This window comes from Natrix helvetica (assembly GCF_964273705.1).
Source record: "Natrix helvetica genome assembly, chromosome: 3".
In the NCBI taxonomy this organism is placed as follows: Eukaryota; Metazoa; Chordata; class Lepidosauria; order Squamata; family Natricidae; genus Natrix; species Natrix helvetica.
Genome location: NC_138549.1, coordinates 43716581 through 43742025, shown reverse-complemented (window position 1 = coordinate 43742025; position 25445 = coordinate 43716581).

Here is a 25445-nt window from a genome sequence, read left to right as displayed (position 1 = left end):
CTGCTCCTTACTATCTCACTCCAAGGAAATATTAATATTCTTCAACATAAAGTAATTAAATCAAATCCACAGTTGAAGCATTATTGTTAAGGAGAAAGCTGGACTTGGATTTGAATAAAGGCTTTTTCAGGTACCGTATGCAGACATGTTTGGCAGTGCTATCTAATTTTTTGTTAGATAGCACTGATAGCTCTCTACATGGGGCTCCCCTTGAGATGCACTCGAGGACTGCAGCTGGTCCAGAATGCGGCCGCGTGGGCTATCATGGGGAGTACTAGATACTCCCACATAACACCTCTCCTGCGCGAGCTGCACTGGCTACCTGTGGTTTTTCGGTGCGTTTCAAGGTGTTGATTACCATCTTTAAAACGCTCCATGGCACAGGACCTAGTTACCTCCGAGATCGCATCCTACCCCATACATCCCTGCGACCAATTCACTCTCACAGGGAGGGACTCCTCCAGGTGCCGTCCACCAAGCAATGTCAACGGGCGGCGCCCAGGAGTAGGGCCTTCTCTGTGATGGGCCCAACCCTCTGGAAGGACCTCCCCCCTGACATTAGAACCACCACTGACCTCCGCTCCTTCCGCAAGAAACTCTAGACCCACCTGTTCCAATTAGCCGGCCTGGCCCATGTATAGTCCTATTCCTTTCCTCCTGGCAGTTAGTTTTAATTTTGTTTTAATTTTGGGGTAGATTTTAAGGGTAGATTTTAATGTTGTTTTTAATCTTATTATTACTGTACAGTTTATATATTGCCTCCTCTATGTTTATGTTTATGTATGTTTTTACTCTGACTGTACACCGCCCCGAGTCCCTTCGGGGAGAGGGAGCAGTTTATAAATCTAAATAAAGTTAAAGTTAAAGTTATCACTAACTTGTAGGCAGCATCTATGACAAGGAACCTGTTGGCATATTTATTTACTAAATTTATTTGCTGCCCATCTCATATCCAACAACTCTGGATGGCTGACAACATACAACTTCCGAGTCTATAAAGCCTAAAAATGATTGTACATATATTTACTATTACCCTCCTGATGATTCCACTGCATCAATGTTATGTGGGGCTGTCTTAAAAAATCTTCATAAAATATAATTGTTACAAAATAAGAGTGGCTAAGTTGCTGACTGGTGAAAGCTACATATGATAGGTGTATCTGTCTGGTAGCCTGTTGAAAATAGTTTAATGTCCCAGTGAACATAGAACAGGGACCACCACTATTGGAGGTTTTCTAGTCAAACTCCCTGCTCGAGCAGGATACCCAATACCATTTCAGATAAATGATTGTCCATTCTCTTTTAGAGAGCCTCTAGTGATGTAGCACCCACAACATCTGAAAGTACGGTAAGTTATTCCATAGGTTGATTGCTCTCACAATTAGGAAATTTCTCCTTAATTTTAGGTTCCTTCTTCTCTCCTTGGTAATTTCCATCCATTGTTTCTTGCCTTTCCTTTTGGTGCTTTTGAAAGCAGTTCACCTTGTCTTTGTATGAGTTCTTCAAATATTAGAACACTGCTCTCATGTTCCCCTTAGTCCTTCTTTTCATTAGACTAGCCATACCCAATTCCTCTAACCATTCTTTGTAAGTTTTAGCCTCCACTCTTTGTTACTTTTCTCTGCACTCTTTCCAGAATCTCAACATCTTTTTTATATCGTGGTAATCAGAACTGGAGGCAATATTCCAAGTGTGGTCTTACTAAGGCTTTGTAAAGGCTTTGTAACATAGTGTGAGCATTTGAAGTTTTATATAACTTAGAATCTGACGATTTGATGTAAGGCCTTTTCTCTTAACTAGCTATCTTGGTTTGCCAATGTCTACACAAAACTTCACATACAGTAGAAGTCCTGCATGACCTTTGTGTCCCAGGCCCACTCTTTAATTTAATAATTAATTAAATTTATTTATCGTTTCAATATTTTATTGGCTCTTAATGTTTATAATTCTCCCAAGGTACCATTTTGGCGAGCTGGGCTACAAACAAATGAAATAAATAAATAAATAAATAAATCTGCATGAAACGATAGTATGAAACACCTCCCCCCCAAACACACTTATTTTACAGAGGGTGGGGTAGAGATAACCTTTATCACTTTTGGGTTTTTTAAAGAGAGGAAACAAATGGAACGTTTTATTTAATGTTTTATCCAGGACGGTTTTCACTGAGAAAACTCCTAAAGTTTTTTATGAAGCTAACTGTCAAATCATCACACTCATGACTAATCTTGATTTTAATTTTGAATATATGGTTTAGTAATATTTCATGTCTGAAAAGTAAATTTGTATAAATTAACTACAGGGGCCTACACTGGAAGAAGAAATGATATTTTCCAGTGACCTAGTACTATTCCTTTCTTTCTCTTCACTTTATTAACGTTTTTATTTAGAAAGTTAAATATACAAAGCACAAAGTAAGAAGAAAACAGATGTTAAGTAAAAAAAATAGAAAAAAAATTCTTCCCTTCCCTTGAATTTGATTCTCAGCCACTAATTTAAATACTTGTTTTTCCTGAAAATTGAAGATTTAAGATTACTAATATTTGTTTAAGATTTCACCTATCTTTGATTGGTCTCATAATTATTTTCCTAGAAACCATATTCTAACCAATCTTGGTTTGCCTTGCTATGTGATATATGGTATATAAGGGAACTACTCAGTGATGGGTTTCAAAAATTTTTGGAACCTACTCTGTGGGTGTGGCCTGCTTTGTGAGAGTGGCTTGCCAGCCATGTGACTGGGTGGGAGTGGCTTGCCAACCATGTGACTGGGTGGGAGTGGCTTGCCGGCCATGTGACCGGGTGGGAGTGGCTTGCCAGCCATGTGACCGGGTGGGAGTGGCCAAGATGATGTCAGCATTCCCAGTCAAGATAGAGGTATAAATTACACAGAAAAGAAAGAGGCATCCATGCACCTGAATATAACTTCAAAGCAGTGGCAACAACTTAAATTCATTAAATAATAATGTTTGTTAGGGCTATGCACTGTTTTTGAATATATAGGAATGTAAAGCCCACAGCATCTACTTGGTACTTTTTAAAGCAGCGGCACCTTTTTCCTGGATTCATGAAATATCTACTTTAAAGAGTTGTGGGTGGGGTACTATATTTACAGTCTTGTATTCTCTTCAGTACTTTGTTTGGAACAGAATCCAAAGTACCATGCAGTCCTAGCATTTGTACTAAAACTAGACAAGTTATTTTACAGGGCTCTGAGAACTCCTCCAGATCTGGTCAATGAAGCAGATGTTCCAAAGTACTCCCACAACTTTCCAATGCTTTGAAATCCCACCAAATGATTTATACAGGCCTATTTCATACTTTCTTCTATATGGCGATCAGGGTGGTTTTACATATGGTTCACAGGTGGTCTATTTTCCAAGTACTTAGAGGGCCAAGAACTGTCTTTCCTAGATTGCAGCTTTAGCTTCCTTAAATGTTAACACACCTTCAGGCCATTCAAATATAGACTAGCTCTGATCCTGGAACCATATCACATGCTTTATATATTAATATCATATTCAATGTAATCATTATTGCTAAAAAAAACAGGCAGCAGTTAGAGTAGCTTGTAACAAAACATGGGTAATAAACAAGAAGTTGATTCACCACCACCACCCCTATTTTAGCTTGTTTCTGTCTTATCTAATATTTTCCTGCAATTCTTCTGTAATCCAGATTACTAAAAAGAGTTCTACATAATGATACTTTTAAAATAAGTTTGATGTCCAACAGATTTCCTACTTATTAATATGAACAGGTTCTGGCCTGTTGCTTAAAAAAATAAATTCATAAATATATCCCCAATAAAAAAGAATAGTATGTTGGAGTACTGAAAAACTCAGCCAAATGGGAAAATCCAAAGAAAAAAATATTGGACTTCCTGCTAAGAAGTAACAATTTATATATAGTATGCACAATTCATTTAGTTAAATTATTGCTGAACAATTTATAATAGTTGTATCAAAGTATTATTCTAAGATATTTGCCACTACTACCCTACTTCCTAGATGTTCACTATTGTTTCCCCTCCCCCAAGATTTAAGGGCACATGAAACAGTTTTGATGAAAGTTGCATGATATGAAACTTCTCTCCTTTGAAATAAGGTTTGGTTTTAATTCTCCAATGAATCAAAAGGATTGCTTCACGCTTCCTTGTTACACAGCATTTGTTTTAGCTTTCCATAGCTCTCCCCAAAACCAACCAAGGAAGATAAAACCACAGAAATCTAATACTATTCTGCACAGCTTTGCACTAAATTATCTGTATAATAGCCAAAAATAGTTTAAGATTATAATTAGCCCACCTGTTTTCCCCATTAACATGCAAATACATTTTTCTTGTTCAGAGACTGCATGAGAGATTTCCTAGTCCTTGCAAAATATCACACATCCACATAAAGTGAGTAGCAAATCCTCTGTGAAGTTGGGGTGGGAGAGAGTTCGGCTTCTCTCTGCCATTTAAAAGCTGCAGCAGGGAAAATCCCAACTTTTTTCCTCTCCCTCCATTTACAGAGGAGCTGCCTGTCCCTTTCAGGTGCTTCGACCCTCGGGAGGGAGGGTGCGTGGGGGGGGCGCACCCTCCCTCCCAAGGGTCGAAGTGCCTGAAAGGGACAGGCAGGCTGCCACAGCTTTACTGAGAAGACATTTCTGAGAAGAGAAACTTGTCCGGTCCGGCTGCACTCGAGCTAGTGGAGCACCAGTGCGATCGGAGCAGCCATGTGGCTCACCTCACTGGCTGTCTCCCTGGCAATGGGCCGGCGGTTGTGGGCGCTCCACCAGCTCGGGTGCAACCGGACCGGATAAGTTTTTCTTCTCAGAAATGTCTTCTCAGTGGAGCTGCGGCAGCCTGCCTGTCCCTTTCAGACGCTTCAACCCACAGGAGGGAGGGGCCAGGGGGGCATAAAGGGAGCCGCAGCTCCTCTGTGAATGGGGGTGGAAGAGTTCGGCTTCTTTCTGCCATTTTAAGGCAGCAGCAGGAAGAATCCCAACTTTTTCCTCTTCCTCCATTCAGAGCGGAACTGATCCAGCCTCTCTCTCTCTCTCTCACACACACACATTGCCCAGTAATCCTAACCTTCGCGCTCTTATCCCCACTCTCATCGGCTCCTCATGACTGCAATAGATGTCCAGAATCGGCTTTTGGGACTAGGGTTTCCAGCCTCCGCCACTTTTAGATGTCTATTGCCATCGCAAGGAGCCAAGGAGAGCGTGGAGAAGAGCGTGAAGGTTCTTGGCACTCCGGGAAGCTGCGAAAGTGGCTGGGAGAGGTGCGCGGCTTGGTTTAGCCTCCCTGAACATCGCAGCAGCAGCCCCAAGTGCGCCGATCTTGCCATTTTTTGCATCTGGGCATGCTGCAAGCGGGGGGGGGAGTGAAGATCTTTGCCAACTGGCGCAAAGGACTTCCCAGGACTTGCTTAAGTGAGCACGGGACTGCACCTCCACCACCAACAATTCGAAAAAGGTATTTACTCCCTCTCTCTTGCAGCATGCCCCAATGCAAAAAATGCCAAGACCTTGCAAGGTCCCCAAACTTGGGCCAGCCGTGCCGTGTAAGTTTCCATCGCCATCTCCACCCCCATGCTTTCTGGCAGCCATGTGGCCTTGCGCTATAGGCGAGCCCGGGATCCTTGCTGGAGTGCAAAAGGTCACCGGACTCGCTTATAGTGCAGGGCCATGGCAGCTCCCCTGCCCCATGCTTAGTTGCAGCTTACTTCCTCAGAGTCGGCAGGCAGCAATAGAGAGCCAAACAGGAAAAAAGATAAGTGGGTTTAGATAGGATTCTTAGAAGCGGTCAGGGCGATTGGTGAGGTAGCCAATCAGTGAGTGGTAGGCGGGGCTAGGATAGTGCAGATGGACAGGGGGAGTGAGCAATGGAGCGGCTTCTGGACGGGCGGGGGCGAGCGAGCGAGTGAGTCACAGGGCCGGGGCAGGAACTTACTTCCAGGTCCATTGACCAACCAGTTCGCCCGATCCGGAGCGAACCGGCAGAAACCCACCACTGGAACTACTTTTCCTTAGTTGAACTTCCATTAGGGATTTATCCTGTCCGTTTTGCCATTGTTGCCTACTTTTTAGTTTGGGGTTCCTCAGCAAAGCTTCACTTCACCAAACTCAGGTGTTACATATTTGAAAACGAAGCTGCAATTCAATTATTCTGGGAGTAAAAAACAATAATGACACAAAGGACATTCTTCTCTCAAAAACCTTGTCCTGAAATTTTACCTGTTAAATAAATATATCATCTTCACTTAGACAGTCCATTGACTATTTTCAGATAAATATATTATGATGCCAAAGAGTTTATCTCTTTTTCCTACTCTCATTTCTATAGACTTTTTAAGAGAACTAGTGACAAATGAGGTTTGCAATACATGTCCTCCCCCGCCTCCAATAATGTATTTCTAAATAAAAGGAATTAAATGTCCTGTTTTCTATTTGTAGCTCTTCTAATTTACATTGAGTCACTGCCTGAAATGAAAGAGAAATCTGTTCTCTGCATTTGAATGTGAACTACCCTAATCAATGCAAAAACTTAAATGTAGATATTTTATCCATTTAATAAATATATATCTAAATGGACCTAATTTATCTATCTAAAATGTATATTATACATATCTGTTCAAAAGCAATATAGATTAGTCTGTAATATATATTATAGAATAGATAATCCTGAACAAAGGCATAGTGATTTAAGAGGAGTTGCAGACAAATCCCACTCCCACTAAAGTATATTTTGGAAAATAATGAAGCTTTACACAGCCACAAATGTCTGAACTTCAGCTGATGTGGACATAGCTACAAAACTGCAAAACTAAGATTGATTAGTAACTCAGTAATTTACCGTAAATCAGAAATTGATGCCTACTGAATTATGTATATATTATATACTTTACTGTGGATTCATCAATTCCTGAATGATGAAAAATATATCCCCTTCAGCATCTTTAAAATAACTTGAATGCTTAGAAAGTGGCACCAATTTTCAAAATATAAACAGATTGTTCTACTTTTCCAAGTACTGTAATGAAAGGGTTCTGAATATAGAGGGGGAGGGAAAACCCCCCAATGTCTTACAGTTATTATCACTTTCAACATTTTGTCAGCTCCTACCTAGCATGTTAACATTTTTGTATATTTCAATCAGCAGTCTCTTCACCTTTAATTAAAGTAGGTATTGCGAAAGATCTAGCCCTTTTGCTACTGAGCCTTTTAATCTTATACTGTGTCTTTTCTACTGAAGTGTGATGATTAATACTGCTACAGAAGTTGTGCCAGCATGAGTTCTCAGATGTTCTAATAACCCTTGAAGCATGAATATGCTTTCTTTTATAATCCATCAAATTGAGAATTTTAACAAATATCTTATTTTAGTCAAAGCCTTTTTCCTGGCTTTGACTACTATGCAAAAGAGAGAGAGAGAGATCCTTTTACTAGGAAGGCATTTGGGGATTATGATTCCTCTTGGTAGCTAGAGAAAGCTAGTGGGAAAGTAGTAGTGCCAGGGAAATTAAAATCAGCAAAAGCTGTACTACCAGTAGCAATTCCTACAACACTGTAAAAGTGCTAGGTCTTTTTAATGGAGGTCAGCAATAAGGAAGAATATTTTGGTCTAGTGGTTAAGACAGCAAGCTAGAAACTGGGAGCCATGAGTTCTAGTCCTGCCTTAGACACAAAAACCAGCTGGGTGATCTCCCCCCCTCGTACTTGGAGGTCTTCTAGTGAGACTCTCAGACCAAGCCACCTCACAGGGATCTCGTTGTGGGGAAATAGGAAGAGGAAGGTTTGTTGGATATGTTTGCAGCCTTGAATTATTGGTAAAAATAATAAAGGCAGGATATTAATCAATCACTTCTTTTCAAAATAGCATTCCTATTTAGGATTAGCTTTACTATTTCTTGCATAGCAGACTATTGCTAATGGTCTGAAGGTTTGATGTTTGAGTGGTCTGAAGTGATGGATGCACACTCTTTTGAAAAAATTGGATGATAAATGATTCTTGGATTATACTATATCATTTGCAAAATATATGATGCTTGGATTATACTTTGCTATATATTAAGTATAGTTGCAAGAGCATAGAATTTTATCATGTTTTTTTATATAAACATAGCTTTGGTAAGGCATACTGAGTACTATATAGTGCAAAACGCTAACATTTATATTTTATTTTCCTTTGTTGGAAGAGAAGATTTTATGTTCCTTAGGACTCAAAGCAATTTATATACACAAAATATTATATGGAGAAAAATACCATTGAACACTAGCTGGAATCCACTACTGGACACAATGAAAGAGTGAAGGTTTTCTTGAAATGAAACAAAAGTCTCCTTCCAACTAACTCCATTGTAAGAAAGGCACACACATATATTTGGTTGCATCTCTGCTCCTAGCTGAGTGATGCTGCTGAAGTGCTCGCCAAGTACCTGGAAGCTGTAAGGGTCTGGAGAAGGGGAAATTGGCTTTGACTCAACCCTGGCAAGATGGGATGATTTTGGGTTTTGGACCCTCTAGGTCTTGATGGCATGTGATCTTTGACTCTGGATGGAGCTGCAGATTTCTAGACTGAGCTGGTGCACAATTTGGACATCCTCTTAGATTCATGACTCCTGCTCAAGGCAGCCATGGATAGGAGGACCTTCAAGAATCAAGAAAAATTCAAGAATCTGTGAATTCTTCTTGTGCACTCATTACCCTTTCCTGGACTGAGAGGCCTTGTTCACAGTCACGTATGCCTTGGTTACTTCCTGCTTGGATTACTGCAATGTGCTTTTCATGGACTACCCTTGAAGACCATGCAGAAGTTGCAAGTGGTCCTGAATGTGCTGATATGCTTGGTATTTTCTCCCGAAGTCTGGCTGGCCCCCCTTCTTTTCACCTTCTGAAAGTATTTACAATCTGATTTTCCCCAAAGGGCTGGGATAAGGTGAGATTGATGGTGCTGGGACAGGGATAATGTGAGATTGGGGAGATAAACTTATTATGGCCTACATGGGAAAGGTCAGCTGTGGTGCCAGGTCTTTTTGTTTTAATAATTTTATTTTATTTTATAGGTATCGCTTTTATTTTGGGGTGTTAGCTGTCCAGAGTTTAGTTCAAGATGAGCAGCTATATAAATGTTTTAAATAAAAAAATAAAGTAAAAATCTCAAAACTGAAACCAGGAGACATTTTAATAATAGTATCCTTTTTTAAAAAAAAAAAACACTATGTAACATGAAAAATCAGACATAAATCTTTTGATTGTAAACGAATATATTTGTTTTCCTCCCTGAAAGGAAGATCAGAAAAGGAGGTTAAGATAAGTGAATGAAACATAGGCTATGTTTATAAATAATAATAGCTAAGTAACCCATCGCAGCTTGGATTACTATTCTCTTCAGGATGAACCTTTGTCCCCGGAATTATATGGAATCTAGGAAGTATTTCAAAGATTGCCAGTAATGTGAAGCTTATTAAGTATATGGGAAGTAACCATATTAACTAAAATTTAATTTTATTCTGGTTTCAACTATGACAACCTACAATCCTGATCCCCCCCTCCCCCAATCACCTTCCAAACCTAATTTATGACTTATGTCAGAGTTTTGGCAGCATGACTAGTATTATGAGATAAATCCCAGGAGCATAACACAGCACACAGAGCCTTAATACAATTAATAGTGGTTTATGTACAAAACTATATACAGACATATACATGCAGGAGATAAATTCCCTTACCATTCACTACAGACACAAGGAGAGAACTGAATACACAATGAGAGAGAGAAACACTTAATTGCCACCTATATATATAGATTTGTGTGGACCTCCCATCAGAGTCTTAAAAGGGTTATACCATAGCTGCAATGAATCAGTCTCATTTCATCAGCCTTGCAACTTATTTTTATATAAACCAGAAAAACTGATCCAGACAATGAAATAAGGAATGGAACAGGTTAGTAAACATAGTAAACTTTATTTCAGTAGGACTACACTAAATATGATTAAAGCCTAAGAGAATAAAATTTCTGAAATACTCTAAAGCAGCACGAAGATATAAAGTAGAAATTCTTATACAATTTTTTGCTTGCTGAAAATACATTTTCTGTTCATTAGCCATTGGCTTCCCATCAGGGGAATCCTAAGTCACAGGAAATTCAGAAAACAGAATTCTGCATGGTTTAAATTGACAGTACTGAATAAATAACAGTTAGGCTCTTCCACTGTTGATTAGGAGATAGTTCAAAAACTGGCTGATAGCAATAGGTAGTCTTGTTTAGAGAAGAGTAAAGTTATAACTAAGACCAAGGATGTCATTTTCAACTTCTAAGAATAAACCTGAGTTTTTATCCTAAATGAAGGTAAGACTATATTATAATAAAACTCGAATTCACTCCAAAATTAGCACAGAATCCAAGGGAACATATATTAAGTTTGTTATTGAAACCAATTGAAGGTAACTAGATAGATGGAAAAAAGAAGTCATTAAGACCCAATCAGAATCAACGAAGAAAATTTCACCATTCAATTATTTAAAGTCATATATCGTACTTAAATCAGGCCATCTCTTTGATAACAACAGTAAAGCAAAAGATTTTCAGAATACTAAGGAATAATAGATAAGTTGTATAAATAGCTCATATATGCAAATAGTAATTATTATCATATAATCAGTTGATTCCAATTGGGAAAAGAACTAAGAAAAAACCCCAGTAACATTGTTTAAGGAAAATTCTGAAGCAAGAATTACCCTTATTGTTCCTTCTCCCTCTACCCTCTGCTCACTTTTCCCCTTCCCTTCTTCACGTTAGATTAGGTTTTAGATTAATAGTATTTATGTGCTTGTGATGTGCTTGGTTTTTCCTTTATGGATTAAGTTGTATCACTTCATCATATAGTTGATAATTTCATCTCTCTTTGTCTTCCACATGAATACTATTTGCTATACTACAAATGTTGAATAGTTAATAGCTAATATTCATATTGAAAACATTGATGAAAATTCCCATAGTAATACCTAGCATTACAAATGTTTACAAAATGTGGGCTAGCTGTTAATTAATAAAGCTTCCTTTCCTTTAAGACTTGTCTAGCATATGCATCCAATATTTTGTGTGTACCAAGATTTCATGGACAACATCCTAAGATTTATAGTAACCTAGACACCAATATTTTAAGGTATTGTTTTCTTAGAATACTGAGAAAAATAAAAATAAAAATTATTGTAACCCAAGTATCCAGTTTGACCCTCCTAACCAAAATCAATAACTTTTCATATTGTCATACAAAAAATAAAGGACAATTGAAAGACCCACAATAATCTTTGGATTAAAAAAAAGCCTGGCCTGGTCTAGTTCATGTAAAGGACAAGATAAATGTAGAGGAGCTAATGTGGATTTTGATATATTTATGTGGATTTCATTGGATACCAGCTGATATAGCTGGCATTTCCTGCAGTCTGAAATTCATATTTAAATCATTCCAAAATAAGTTCTGCTGATGTGGGATTATTCCACATCATGCTGAAACCACAACTGGCATTGGGAGTTTCCCTCCATTTAATATTGAATTCTATATTGTTTAAGCAAGCTAGTGTCAAGTGCAGGAACTCAGGAGTCCAGGCTGTTCAAATGAATATAGATTTATTGTAATCTAAACCTCTGAACAAGAATCTGAGCTACTAACTGTCAAAGCAAATTGGTGGTAGGTAAAACTCAATGGAATTCAAGTTGGTCTGCACTTAGATCTCTTATGGGTGTGAAGGGACTCAAGATCGATGCCACATTTGACCCCCACCCTCAGGCTCAGTCTGGTCCTAGAGCTAATTGGAATAAAGTTTAAATAGTGTTCCAGTGATCTACTTACTTGCAAATAATCAATGAAAAGTGAATGCATAAAAACAATAGTAGCACCTGGAGCAAACCATAAAAACTTGGATGTATGAGCCTAAAGCTAGACATATTATAAATCGCACTGACAACACCTATACCTCATTTGCATTATTACTTTATTTCAGAAGTTTCATTAGAGATTCATAAGTGGAGATGAAGGAGGAGCTATAGCTTCTTCAAAATATCTTGTTTGTTACAAAAATGCATTTGTATTAATATAGCAGAATGTACAAATGCAGTACAAAGAAGAATGTTACCACAAGCTGTAATGATCATTTAGCAGTGGCAAACTTTATTTGGTGATATATTGTTCCATTATGCTGAAAGTGAGGTCTTTTATGAACTTCACTTCAAATGACAACCATATAATATATTGTTATTTCTGCCTTGGCTCCTTCAGGGGAAGAAAATGAATTCATCCCCTGAAATCACTATTTCTAAAAATTGAGAGACTGATACATCAAAATAATTTGATATTCAAAGGTTATCATAATGTGTGGGATGGATTCTTTGCAGCATGCTTTGGTCAGGAGGTTGTAATAAAATGATTCTGATCAGTTAATTGAAGAAGGAAAACCAATATCTTATATAGCAAAGAATAATCTAGAAAGAATGGAAGAAGCTATCTAGGGGATGGGGTGTAGTCTGAAAAAATAAAGATAAGCAAAGTATATTGTGATTAATAAATAAATTTGGGGTGCTATTCAGCTAAATATTTCAGTCCATTTGTAGAACGAATAAACACAAGATGCCCTTGATTAAACTCAGTGGATTACTCCACTAGTAAATATAGGGATAATTTTAATTGATTTACACAAACCATTTTGATAATAGCTTGGGTAAACTGTACTTAAATTGGCACATTAAGTTATTATGTTCTTATTTACATACACTTATATCAAACTTAACACTATTTTGTTTCACCACCACTAAGATCTCAGATTTAGTTCTGCTATCAGTTTTTTCTGGAAGCCTCTGCAATGAAAATATACTCTTCTGTGTTTTCTGTCTACCCAATAACAGTGATGTTTGCAATTGACATTAATAATGTGTGAGCATTTCAGACCTACAGGTGAAAAAACAGGTCAATTGTTATGATGGAAAGCTTGCTTTCACATCAAAATAATTATGATAATCTTGAGAAACCAGTGCTATGGTCTCAGATTGTGATGTGAAAAAAGTGTCTTTCATTATTCTGGTTTACTGAGGGCAGAATAAAAGGTGAAGCAAAAGTGGAGTGAATGGATACAAAAGGTGGAGTGAATGGATGCCTCTATTATTGTTATTAGGAGCAAAAATTATAGTTTGTATTTTCCAAATCTAAGTGAAAATGCCTATCTTTTACCGAGTATTACAACCATAAAGCAAGTCAGACTAGCTAGTGGGATTTTCCCAAGGTCATGATTACACAGGGGTACAGAGAAAAAAGAAAAGGTAATATACAAATTCATATTTCATTGAGCATTGCATGTTCAAGTTACCATAGTATTCTTTCTTTTATGACAACCCTTATTTCTTTATCTCTATAATTATGTACTAGGTAGCAATAGGTCTTTATAAAATTGTATCACCATTCTCTCAAAAATAAAAGTGGAGATTAAGTCAAAGAGAAAAAAGAAACTCATTACTTCATATAAGACATTTCTATTTTCCATTAATCTTAAAGTTTCCAATCATCCTCAACTCCAAATTTAATTTCCCATTATTATTTGTCAATCCATGTAGTCATTAAATATTTTAATCTATATTCACATCCATTGTTCATTACATCATCATTATTCCATTTTATATTATAAAATAGTCACCAGCCATAATCATACCTAACAATTTAAATCATCTCACTCTTATACATTAAATACATTATTATTCTTATCTCGTATAAGTAAATGGTCTATTTCATAATAAAGGCTTAATATGTATAGAAAGAGAAAAAAAAAGAAAGAAAAAAGAGAGAGATTTTTTCAAAACATTAAGTATAACTTTCTATTATTATTACATATAAGATAGGGTAAAGAAAAAGAAAAGATTCACTTCCAAGTTTTTTTATCCAACCATTGATAAAACAAGTCCCATACTTTATAAAATTGCTCATCCTCTAATTCTCTAATTTCAAATGTAAGTTTACTCATTTCTGCACAGTTCATTATCTTCCGAACAATTTCCTCCTCTGTTGGTACTTTCTCATTTTTCCAGTATTTAGCAAATACAATTCTAGCAGCTGTTAAAGATACTGGACTAAAATACACATGTGGTTGGAGAAAATGATACATAAACATATAGACTTGAAACCAGAACTTTTTTTATTGGGAATAATACCAGAAACATACAATAAAGACTTGAAATATTTGATCATAAATGTGTTAACAGGTAATATACAAATTCATGAGTTGGAACTAAAGTTTGCAAAAAAAAATGCAGCACTGAGAAATGGAATTATACTTTTGGAAGACTAAAAATGGAAAACTAAAAATGGAAATTAAATGAGCACAAAATGCCTCATTACTGAAATAAGGTAAGCACTTTCTTTCTTGCAAGCAATTGACCAACCAAAATCCATGAAATCTCTAAAATGAGGGCTTCAATATCTCCTTTGATAATTAGTTTTCATAGGTATGATGGCTTTGATCTATGATGTAATATTTAACCAGCATTGCTATTGGTACCTCTTTTAATTAGTTTAATTGCCATAAACACATTACAATTATTAATCCATATTATTCTTATTTGTTTATGAGTTACTCAGTTTATGATTGTTGGCTGAATAGGGACAAAAATAGCCAGACAATTTTTTGAAGCCTGGGAAATAGGTTTTTTGTCAGTCAATAGGCGTGCTAATTTACCATTGGCCTATCGCAGTGGTAGTCAACCTGGTCCCTACCGCGTTCCAGCTTTCATGGTGGGCGGTAGGGGTTTGCCGTAACTCTGCTTTATAAATTTTATAAAGTAAAGTTACTTCCCTACTTTATAAATCACCATTACTGTGGAACCGGTGGGTGGTTACAAAATTTTACTACTAACAGAGATACAAAAGTGGGCGGTAGGTATAAAAAGGTTGACTACCCCTGGCCTATCGGGTACTTAGGAAATGAGAGTGTGGTCAGACAAGGAAATAATGATTAAGGACTTAATAACCAGTCATCAACACTCTAATTAACAACTGAAAGCTACACGCAACCAGACCTATATAAATACAACACATACAACAGCCCACTGCACATATTCTGGAGACAGAGAGAAGTTCTCTGATGATGGGCTTCAGCATGAAAGCTTTGCAGAATAAACCTTTGGTCTTGGTAATAAACCCAGATTGGATCCTGCAACCTTGGTCCTGGGATTGGGAACTTCATGGTCCTGAGCATCTCACCATTGTTGTTTTGACAAACTGAGAGTACAATTCTGTTGGTGTTTGAAATAAAACATCAAAATAGTATTCTGCCTGTTCTGAGCTGCATTCAGGACTAATTTTTTAAAAAACCACACAGGGAATTTTTTATATAAAACACCAGAGACTGATCTGACTTAGCACTGACAGAAATATTAAAAAGGCATAAATTATGCTTATATTAGAAACCCTGTAAAACCGATTTCCCCAAATATTCTTATTTTCTTTCTGCATCCCAATAAAACCTTTAATTCCTTGCATATCAAAAGATTCAAGTTGACTTAATCTGTTCTCATGAGAGATAGTTACCATTCTGACATGCTTTTCTCAGGAGCATCTACTAACCAGAGAATCTACTGGCTGTTTATTTGCTTAAAATCATGAACAATAGTGCTTAAAATCATCAACACTTCCCAATTTCCTAGGAAAATTTAATTTTTCAGAAAGATCCTGAATTGCCCCTTTGATTTCTTTGGATACTGAAATTCTAATTTGGAGATAAACTGTGTCTCTTTGTTATTGAATTTCAGTAGAATATGGAGAGTGATGCGTGGGAGGACAGTTCTGCATATTTTGGCATGATTTAGAGCCTATATTTCCATCTCAACTATCCATTAATTAAAAAGAGAAGGCTGTGTTACCTGCTTAGTAACTAATTTATGATGCAGTCCTACATCCTTGTAATCTTCAAACTTGTGGAGAAGGTTGAAACTGTTGTGTCAACAACTGCTACACTGGACCCAAAAGTATAAAACACCCTCCTGATACATTAAGTTATAATATGTGTTTTATTGGTGTCAGTAAGTACTAATAAAAATTCACTGCATATACAAATATATACAAATGCACATATGAATTGTATAGTGCTGACCTATATGTGTTGTGTAGCATTGTGGATTTTTAAATTCATGTGTATCAACATAAGTATAAATAATCAAAGTATCAGAAATATCATTATGGATTTGAAAAGTTAATTAACCTTTATAATTTTAAAAAAATACAATTTCACTTTCCTTATGCTAGAGAGAACAATTCTCTCTCTCTCTCTCTCTCTCTCTCTCTCTCTCTCTCTCTCTCTCTCTTTCTCTCTCTCTCTCTCTCTCTCTCACACACACACACACACACACACACACACACACACACACGGCAGTTATCATTCACAGCAGTTAGTTGATTGGAGAAGGTGGGAAATGTATCCAACATACTGTTGTCAGACAATTATAGACTACAGGTATATTTCCCATACTCTCCATGGCCAATGATGTGAGATGTAATCCACACTGATGAAGGCTAGCACAGTGCTTCAGATCACATTTCAATTCAAGAAGAAAATTTATGTACCATAGAACCAGTAGAGTTGGAAAAGTCTTCAGAAATTACTTTAGGTCTTAAACCAATATTTAATGTAGTTATTTACGTCTTAGCATCACTCAACAGACACAGCAGGATAAGAGGAAAATTACAGCTTAGATCATAAAACAAGTTAGCAGCACTTTGAAAACTCTTTATCTAAGAATTAAGGTCTTATTAATTGAAATTGATAGAATCACAGAATGAATTGGAAAGATCCTCAAGTGTCAACTAATCCAATGCCCTGCTGAAGCATGAAATGTACTCCGGAGAGTAGAATCCGATATCAGAAAATCCATCCTATTCACTACCTTTCAGCCTTCAAGAAATGAAGGCCTTTTTTGAAGGCCTCTTTAGCTGATAACAGAGCTCCAGATTGATCCAGAGCTCTATTATCGGTTGCAGAAGCCTTCCGGAAAGCCTTGCTGGCCTTCCCAGGTGAAGAAGTTCCTGAATGCCTCTGATACTGAAAAAGAGACTGGGGTGATGCACACAAGTGAGCTAAGTCATTGGATGACATCCCCCCTGAAAATAAAACCTAGTGCCATTTTGGTGGCAAAGAAATTAAAATAAGACAGACTCTTATTTTGGGGGAAACACAGGATAGTGGACTAGGATCAAGGAGGCCCAGATTCAAGACCATCCTTAACCCACAGAAGACCACTGGGTATTTTTTGGGAAGGTAGCTTAAACTGTTTTAGAAGACAGATTATAGTATTGTATTGTAGAAAACATTGAAAGAGGAAGTACATGTACTTCATTTTGAGTTCTTGGAGAGAAAGTGAGGTGTAATTCCATAAAGCAAATAAAATCTACCCAAAGGGCAAAGGATGACAAGGGAAGGAAAGATTATGTAAAAAAAATCCCATTTCTTTATTTTTCCCAAGGGTCCTTTTTAAAGATGCAACTGGACTTTCTAGTTTTTCTTTAACAACATTTTGCTTCTCATCCAATACGTTTCTTTAGCTCTCATTTCCTTATTTCTTCCTCTGGTAGAGACTTGGCATCTTAAGAGGGCCAATGTTTCATTCAGAGTTTTTCAACCAAACAAATAGGATTGTTCTTCCAAGGCTTTGTGTCCAAACCTCTCATTTTAAATAAAATATTTCATCTTCACTGCATGAATATTTTAGATCCAGAACAGCTTTCCTGTTGCAAATGATAAACATTTATGGCAGTATTTACACCAGCGCTGGCTGAAAGGCTTTTTCTCCATTCCTTATTTCTGATATTTTTATTTCTTCCCTTGGTTGCTGTCACACAAATCTTTAAATTAGGCTCCAGAGTTGACCATCATCTATAGTTCCTTTGACTGCTTTTGCAAGTGATCTAGCAAAGAACTTTTTGGAATAAATGACTCTGCCAAGTGTTGGCAGTTTGCAGTCACAGGGGTTTTGAAAGGAATACTTTAGGCTTAATTTAGATTGTTTGATCCTCCTTTCACACACACACACACCCAACCATTCCTCAGTTCTGTCTATCAGTTTTGAGTTCATATGGTGCCTGACTAGGTCAGAGTTCTTCCCAGTAGCTTGAGTGAAAAATATTTCCAATATTACCTTAACAAATAGTTTTCTTTGTCTTTAGAATGGCGTCTAACCCAAGGGCTCCATTATCAACTTTCTTGGCTGTGTAGAAGTAATTAATTTCTCTTCAGGGTTTCTTGTTAAGAGAAATGTTCAGCTGGAGATGCTTTGGTTTCAGGGCTAGGTTTCCAGGATTTGATCACTGTACAAATGGATAGGGTATAATTTGAACAGGAGATAGACAAATAAAACTGTTTTATCTATTAGTTTCCAGTTGCTGTGCCAGCATCAATTAAATATTGATTGATTGGAGTGCTTTCATTTCCTATGGTCTATTTCATTCCAACACACATTGGACATGTCTTCTTTATGGGGGAGGGGACAATGACAGCTACAGCATGTTGTTATCTGCCAGCCTTACGCACACATGGTAATTGGATTGTAACCATGAGATACTGCCAGAACTCAGCCAATTCTTACAGGTAGTTCATCTTATAGAGAGAGAGATATTTGATGTTTTCAAACAAATTGATTTGCTGCATCAAGCTCATAGGGTTTTTTTTAAAAAATAAAATGACAGCACGTTGTTTATTCTAACTCCAAAACCATAATTGTCTGCTGCCTAATAGCAAAATTCCACTGAATAGTTTGCAAGAAAATAACCTGCAATTACAAGCAATAACTTATAAAGAAATAAGTAATAAATGACAGTGACATTGATGTAAACGCAGGTGTACATTAAAGCACACAGCATATTTTGAATTTATGAGTTGAAAAAGTCTTAGAAAATGCAGGCCACAAAGTATGTGCATTTGTCTGCAGAAAACAATTCACAACCAGATAGCCACCACTGAAAAGCTCCTTTTACCATCTGGCAGACACCATACATGCTTGGTAGGAGCATTCAGAAAAGAAGTTTGTGCCTGACTCTGGATTGATCTGTTCAGTGTTGTACGTGTTTTCTGGTCTCTCCATGATATTCTCAGAGATTTCTTCAACGCCAAAGGTCAAAAGAGTCAATACCTTTTCTATTCTGTTTCTTCTAAATGGAACTTTCTCCTCCCTAGACTATTACAGGGAAAAATATTTGCATAAATCTAATTGACAAGAGTGAAACATGGAAAGCTACATGCCTCTTCATTTCAACTTGTCATTGGAGTAAGGGGTGGGGGGAGATGTTGACTACAAATGGGTTAGTTTGGAGAAATGAAACGAAGCTTGTGAGAGTCTGGACACTTTTCAAGGTTGTTATCAACAGGTGTGAAGAAGAAGGCAGATGGTTCCCATAGCAAAGAGAACTTGTTTACCTAATCTACGTGGAAGCCTGGGGTTTGAGCTGAGAAATTGATTGTTTAATACTGTGAACTGGTGCCTTAGAAATTTCAAGTTAATTTTACCTCACAATTACCACACTATCTATTCAATAAACAGTAAGCTTTTCAGAATTGAAATGATTCTGGACTTTTATTTGGATACTCAAGCTGGATATTGACACTAATATTTGTAAGTATAGATCTACTCAGAAAGTAACTCCTACTTTGATTTTTAGAAGTGCACTCCAGAGGTGGTTTGCTCCCGGTTTTACTACCAGTTCGATTCGCATGCGCTCTGCGACCCAGGCCAAAATACCACTACCGGTTCGGTCGATAGTGTTGGTGGCAAAAAAAAAAAAAAAAAAGGCACAGTCTTATTTTCAGGGAAACATGGTATATTATGATTTCCTGATTTGTGTATAGATTTTACATGAGAACAATTAGATATTCTGATATTCCATTTTTTGTAAGCACATTTTACAGTTTGACATAATGTAATTGAAAGGTACTATAATAGTTAAGCATGTTTCTAAATTACTCAGCATGTATCAGCAATAATTCTTATTCAATCCTATTCTTCAGCTTTTTCTAAAGCCAATTTGAATATTTGGCATCTCTCTTTCCATTGAGGGCTCCAATCTGTTTTGGATAATCCTAATATGTTTTTAATTATCATATTAAATCAAGGATATTGTATGGTAGTTTTCACACTCTATTAAGTCTCTGTTCTTTGAGATAGTTAAATCTCCTTTCTTTGGGATTGATCCTTTTTCAATCTGTTAGCCACTGTGTCTTTCTCTAGATTTACTGTCATAGCTTGATTAACATCTTTACTGATTCTTCTTCTGTTTCCTATAGCCTTAATATTTGGTAATAACTTAAGTACTGATTTACTTTCATGTTCTAGTAGAGATTTTACAGTATACAGTTTCAGTATATTCCTTCTATCTTTGCTTATCTTCTTTGAATCAATTACTATTTGTCTAATGTCACCATTAGTGTATCAATTCAAAGTTGGAGTGTTCTTCTGAGTTTTGAGATGTTTTGGATTATTATTCTTAATTTTTCCATATCTATTTCCATCTTTTGTTCATTTCATTATCCTAAGATGAACAGTCCAACTGCATTTTTGCTTGATACTTCCAACTTTGACACTCTAGATTCCATATCTTCATACCTTCTTATATGTTCTGTCACTTTCACTGATTATAAAACTTGTCAGTCTTTTCTTTTTCTGCATCAGTGGTTGGAGCATAAACATGGATAATTGTCAGGTTGAATAGTTATCCATGAAGGTTAATTTTTACTATGTGATCACTGATTGCATTGCAACCAAGTTCTGTTCTTGCTTCCTAATTATAAAAGCAATACCACTCTTTCTTTGTTTTTATGTACTGAGTAGTATGTTTTCTAGCTGTAAATATTCAGTGCCAGCCCAATATCCATCACTGGCTCATTTATATGTTTGTTTGTTTGCTTTATTGGATTTATATGCTGCCCTTCTCCCAAAGGACTCAGGGCGGCGTACAGCATTAAAAAACACAAATTACAAAAGTTAAAAGGAAATTAGAAACAATCCAAAAAACAAGCCCAATTAATATAACACTAACATTTAAAAAATTAGATAAAATTAACAGGCCAGGCCGGCTTGCTGGAAAAGCCAACTTTTTAGGGTGCGTCGGAAGGACCGGAGGTCAGGGATTATGCGAAGCTCCTGGGGCAGCTCATTCCAGAGGGAAGGTGCTCCCACAGAGAAGGCTCTCCCCCTCGGGGTCACTAGCCGACACTGTTTGGCTGACGGCACTCTGAGGAGGCCAACTCTGTGGGATCGCACTGGATGGTGGGAGGCTATTGGTGGCAGTAGGTGGTCTCGCAGGTACCCTGGGCCTAAGCCATGGAGCGCTTTAAAGGTCATAATTAGTACCTTGAATTGCACCCGGAAAACAACCGGCAACCAGTGCAGGCCGCCTAAAAGGGGTGTAACATGGGAGCACCTAGGTACACCCATGATAACCCGTGCGGCCACATTCTGGACAGGCTGAAGCCTCCGGGTGCTCTTCAAGGGCAGCCCCATGTAGAGAGCATTGCAGTAGTCCAGGTGAGAAAGGACGAGGGCATGAGTGACTGTGCATAGAGCATCCCGATCCAGGAAGGGGCGCAACTGACGTACCAGGAGAACCTGGTAAAAGGCCCCCCTGGTGACAGCCGTCAGGTGATCTTCGAAACTAAGCCGTGTGTCCAGGAGGACTCCCAGATTGCGGGCCCTCTCTGAGGGGGCTAAAATATTTCCCCCTATCATCAAAGACGGAACAAGATGCACAAATCATGATGACGGAAACCACAGCTACTCAGTCTTGGAGGGATTGAGCTTGAGTCTGTTCCTCCCCATCCAGATCCGCACAGCCTCCAGGCATTGGGACATCACATCGAGGGCATCATTTTGGTGGTTTGGGGTAGAGATGAAAAGTTGGGTATCATCAGCATATTGATGATACCATACCCCAAAAACCACGGATGATCTCGCCCAGTTGTTTCATATATATGTTGAACAGGAGGGGTGAGAGAACCAACCCCTGGGGCACCCCACAACTGATGCGCTCGGGGCCGATCCCTGCCCTCCAGTCAACACGAACTGCGACCGATCCGACAGGTAGGAGGAGAACCACCGTAAAACGGTGCCACCCACTCCCAACCCCCGAGTCATCGCAGTAGAATACCATGGTCGATGGTATCGAAAGCTGCCGAGAGGTCTAATAAGACCAGGACAGAGGAGCAGCCCCTGTCCCGGGCCTGCCAGAGGTCATCGACCAACACGACCAATGCTGTCTCCATGCTGTACCCGGGCCTGAAACCCAACTGAAACGGATCCAGGTAGACAGCTTCATCCAGGTACTGGGGAAGCTGACGTACTACCGCACTCTCGACAACCTTTGCTACAAAGCGAAGGTTGGAGACCGGACGATAGTTGGCTAAAGAAGCTGGGTCTAGGGACGACTTCTTGAGGAGGGGCCTAACCACCGCCTCCTTCAAGGCAGTGGGAAAGAACCCCTCTCTCAATGAAGCGTTGGTAATCGCCTGGAGCCAGCCTCGTGTCACCTCCCAGGAAGCTGAAACTAACCAAGAGGGACACGGGTCCAGCACACAAGTAGCAGCACTGAATCTCCTATAATCCTGTCCATGTCCTCGGGGGTCACAGGGTCAAACTCATCCCAGATTGTCTCCACAAGATTCATCCCCGTCGACTCGCCTGAATCTACCCAGTCAGAGTCCAAGCCTGTCCGGATCTGAGCGATTTTATCCTGCAGATACTGAACAAATTCTTCAGTCCTACCCTGCAAGGGGTCTTCCCCAGTTCCTTGGTTAAGTAAGGAACAGGTCACCCTAAACAGGGCGGCTGGGCAGTTATCTGCAGACATGATAAGAGCGGGAAAATGTTGCTGTTTTGTCGCTTTTATCGCCACTAAGTAGGATTTAATATGAATTCTTACTAGTGTTCGATCAGATTCGGACCGGCTTGCCCTCCAACCACTCTCTAGGCTTCTTTTCCCATGTTTCATCTCCCGGAGCTCCTCGGTAAACCAGGGAGCCATCCGGGATCGACACCGGGTCAGAGACCGCAAAGGCACAATTTATATATATTTAGAATTTATATATTCTATAAAAATGATTTTTGTGGCAAATATAGGACTTATTTACCTTCCCCCATGCAGTATGACTTTTTTTACCATTGTCTCTGAAACAATTTTCAGCTTCCAACATCTTCCTATGCTGTAGCTGCCTCACTTAGATACCTACTTGCTTTAGCAGCACAGCTGGATTGAACTTTATCCCTTGTGTGACTGTGCTAGAATTATATACTCTTAGCATATATCCCCAATGTTATATTCCCAGGAACATTGCTGCCCTCCCATGCCAAGATGATTCAGCAGTATAGGACTTAGGGGAGAAGTTGTAACATATTGCTTCATTCTTAACTAAATAGATCGTTCTGTAAAAACATCTAAGCTCATATTCTAAAATATTAAAAACTCATTTCATCTAAGAAACACTATCTCTGAAAAGGTTGAAATTTAAGAATTTCTGATTCTCATGCCAAGCAAAGCCATTTTATGAATTAAAAACAGAAGACTAGATCTAGATCAAGAAACAAGCCCTAAAATGCCCATTGACTTGAAAGGTGAAGAAACAAGCCCAGGATTTAAACCTGACATTTTACATGTAGAGAAGGTTAAATTCCAGGGTGCTGTGAAATGGAAAACTTATTTTTTGTAGCGCTCCTAATCCTCAGCTTTACATCTGTTTGATTTTCTGTGTCTGCCTGCCAGGAGAGTTTAATCAATATGCTTGGAAGAAACCCACAGCACTTTTTCCATGCAAATTAAGGTTAAATTATATTTTCTAAGGATATGAGAAAAATAAAAATACATTCCAGGCAAGCTGAGCAACTGATGACTGCAAGTACATAATCATACCATTTTCTTGTTCTTAACAGTGGTCAGAGGTGGCTAGCTGAGACCTTCTTTTGGGATTTTTAAAAACATTCCTGTTGATCTTACAGCATTGGCCATCAAGCTTCCATCTCCGTCCTAAAGTAAATAATAGACATGCAGATACGTAACCTTTAGTTGACATTTGGCAGATTTCCAGACACAACACAACAAGACCAGAGGTTTCATTAGTCAGGAATGAAGGCCCTGAAAACATCTTCCACCCACAATTCCAAGTTAACAAATATTGGGCAGGTTGCTTGAGGTCTTGCCAGGCTAAGGCATTTTAAATAACGGCCTGTTCTTTCTCAGGTATTAAACAGCTAGGCAAGAAAATGCAAGAATAGACTTTCAAAGACATCACAGTTTTGATATAGATTTATTACATCAAACTTAATCAACTATTTTAAAAATTCCAGGAAATATTGTGTATCAATTGTATGCCATTTAACCAAAATAAAATTCTTGTGCCCTTTTCTCCTACTGACATGATATAATAGACTAGAAGCCTATTTCTATATGTATCTTTATGAAACTCAACTTGTAGTTCCAGTTGGTTTATTTATTTATTAAATTTATTTGCCACCCATCTTACTGTCCAGTTGGTTTATTTATTTATTAAATTTATTTGCCACCCATCTTACTGTCCAGTTGGTTTATTTATTTATTAAATTTATTTGCCACCCATCTTACTGTGCCGTGACTCTGGGCGGCTTACAATAGGCAAGATTGGTAAACTACTATCACCTGCTGAGGAAAAAAAATCTTCTTATTTTGATCTAATCAACTCATTATTGATATCCAGGTAACAATTTTTCCACTGGTTGTTAAGCTTATGAAATAGACATAATGCCTCTGAAGAAATGCTTTGTGCCAATGAGAAAATACATTTTTTCCCATTGGAGTAGAAGGATCAATGTACTTCATTGAGACTCTTAACACAATGGAAAGCTTCATAAGGCTTCACACAATCTTCCAAGCCTTTTATGTACATGAGTGGGATTCAGCCAGTTTGGACTGGTTTGGGCGAACCGATAGTTCCAGTGATCAATTGGTCCCACCCACCTGCCCATGTGCTAGCCTGTCCTATATTTCCTTTGTTTGAAGCCCAGCTGATAGGCACGGCAGTGTGGATTGCCACACCTCAGCTGTTTTATTCATTGGGGCTGCAGTAGAAGGTAAGTTTTAAAGCGGTTTTCAAATGCACCGTGTGCGTGCTCAACGAACCGCTTGCTGCACCAGTTAAATCCCACCACTGTTTGTGTACATATTGCACATGCTCAGAAAGCTATTATCTCTAACAAAACAAAGCAACATGGCTGTTCCATTTAAAAATGTAGGCATATGCTTCACAAAGCTATTTAGAGGAATCCTTCATATAAACTTTCATTAAATCAATACATCTTTCCAGTCATATGACATATTTTTGTTCTTTGAGTTAAAAACTTAGACTAACTCTTTAACCGCTACTTTTCCATTTGATTATACCAATTTATTCCAGATTTTTTTTCTGCA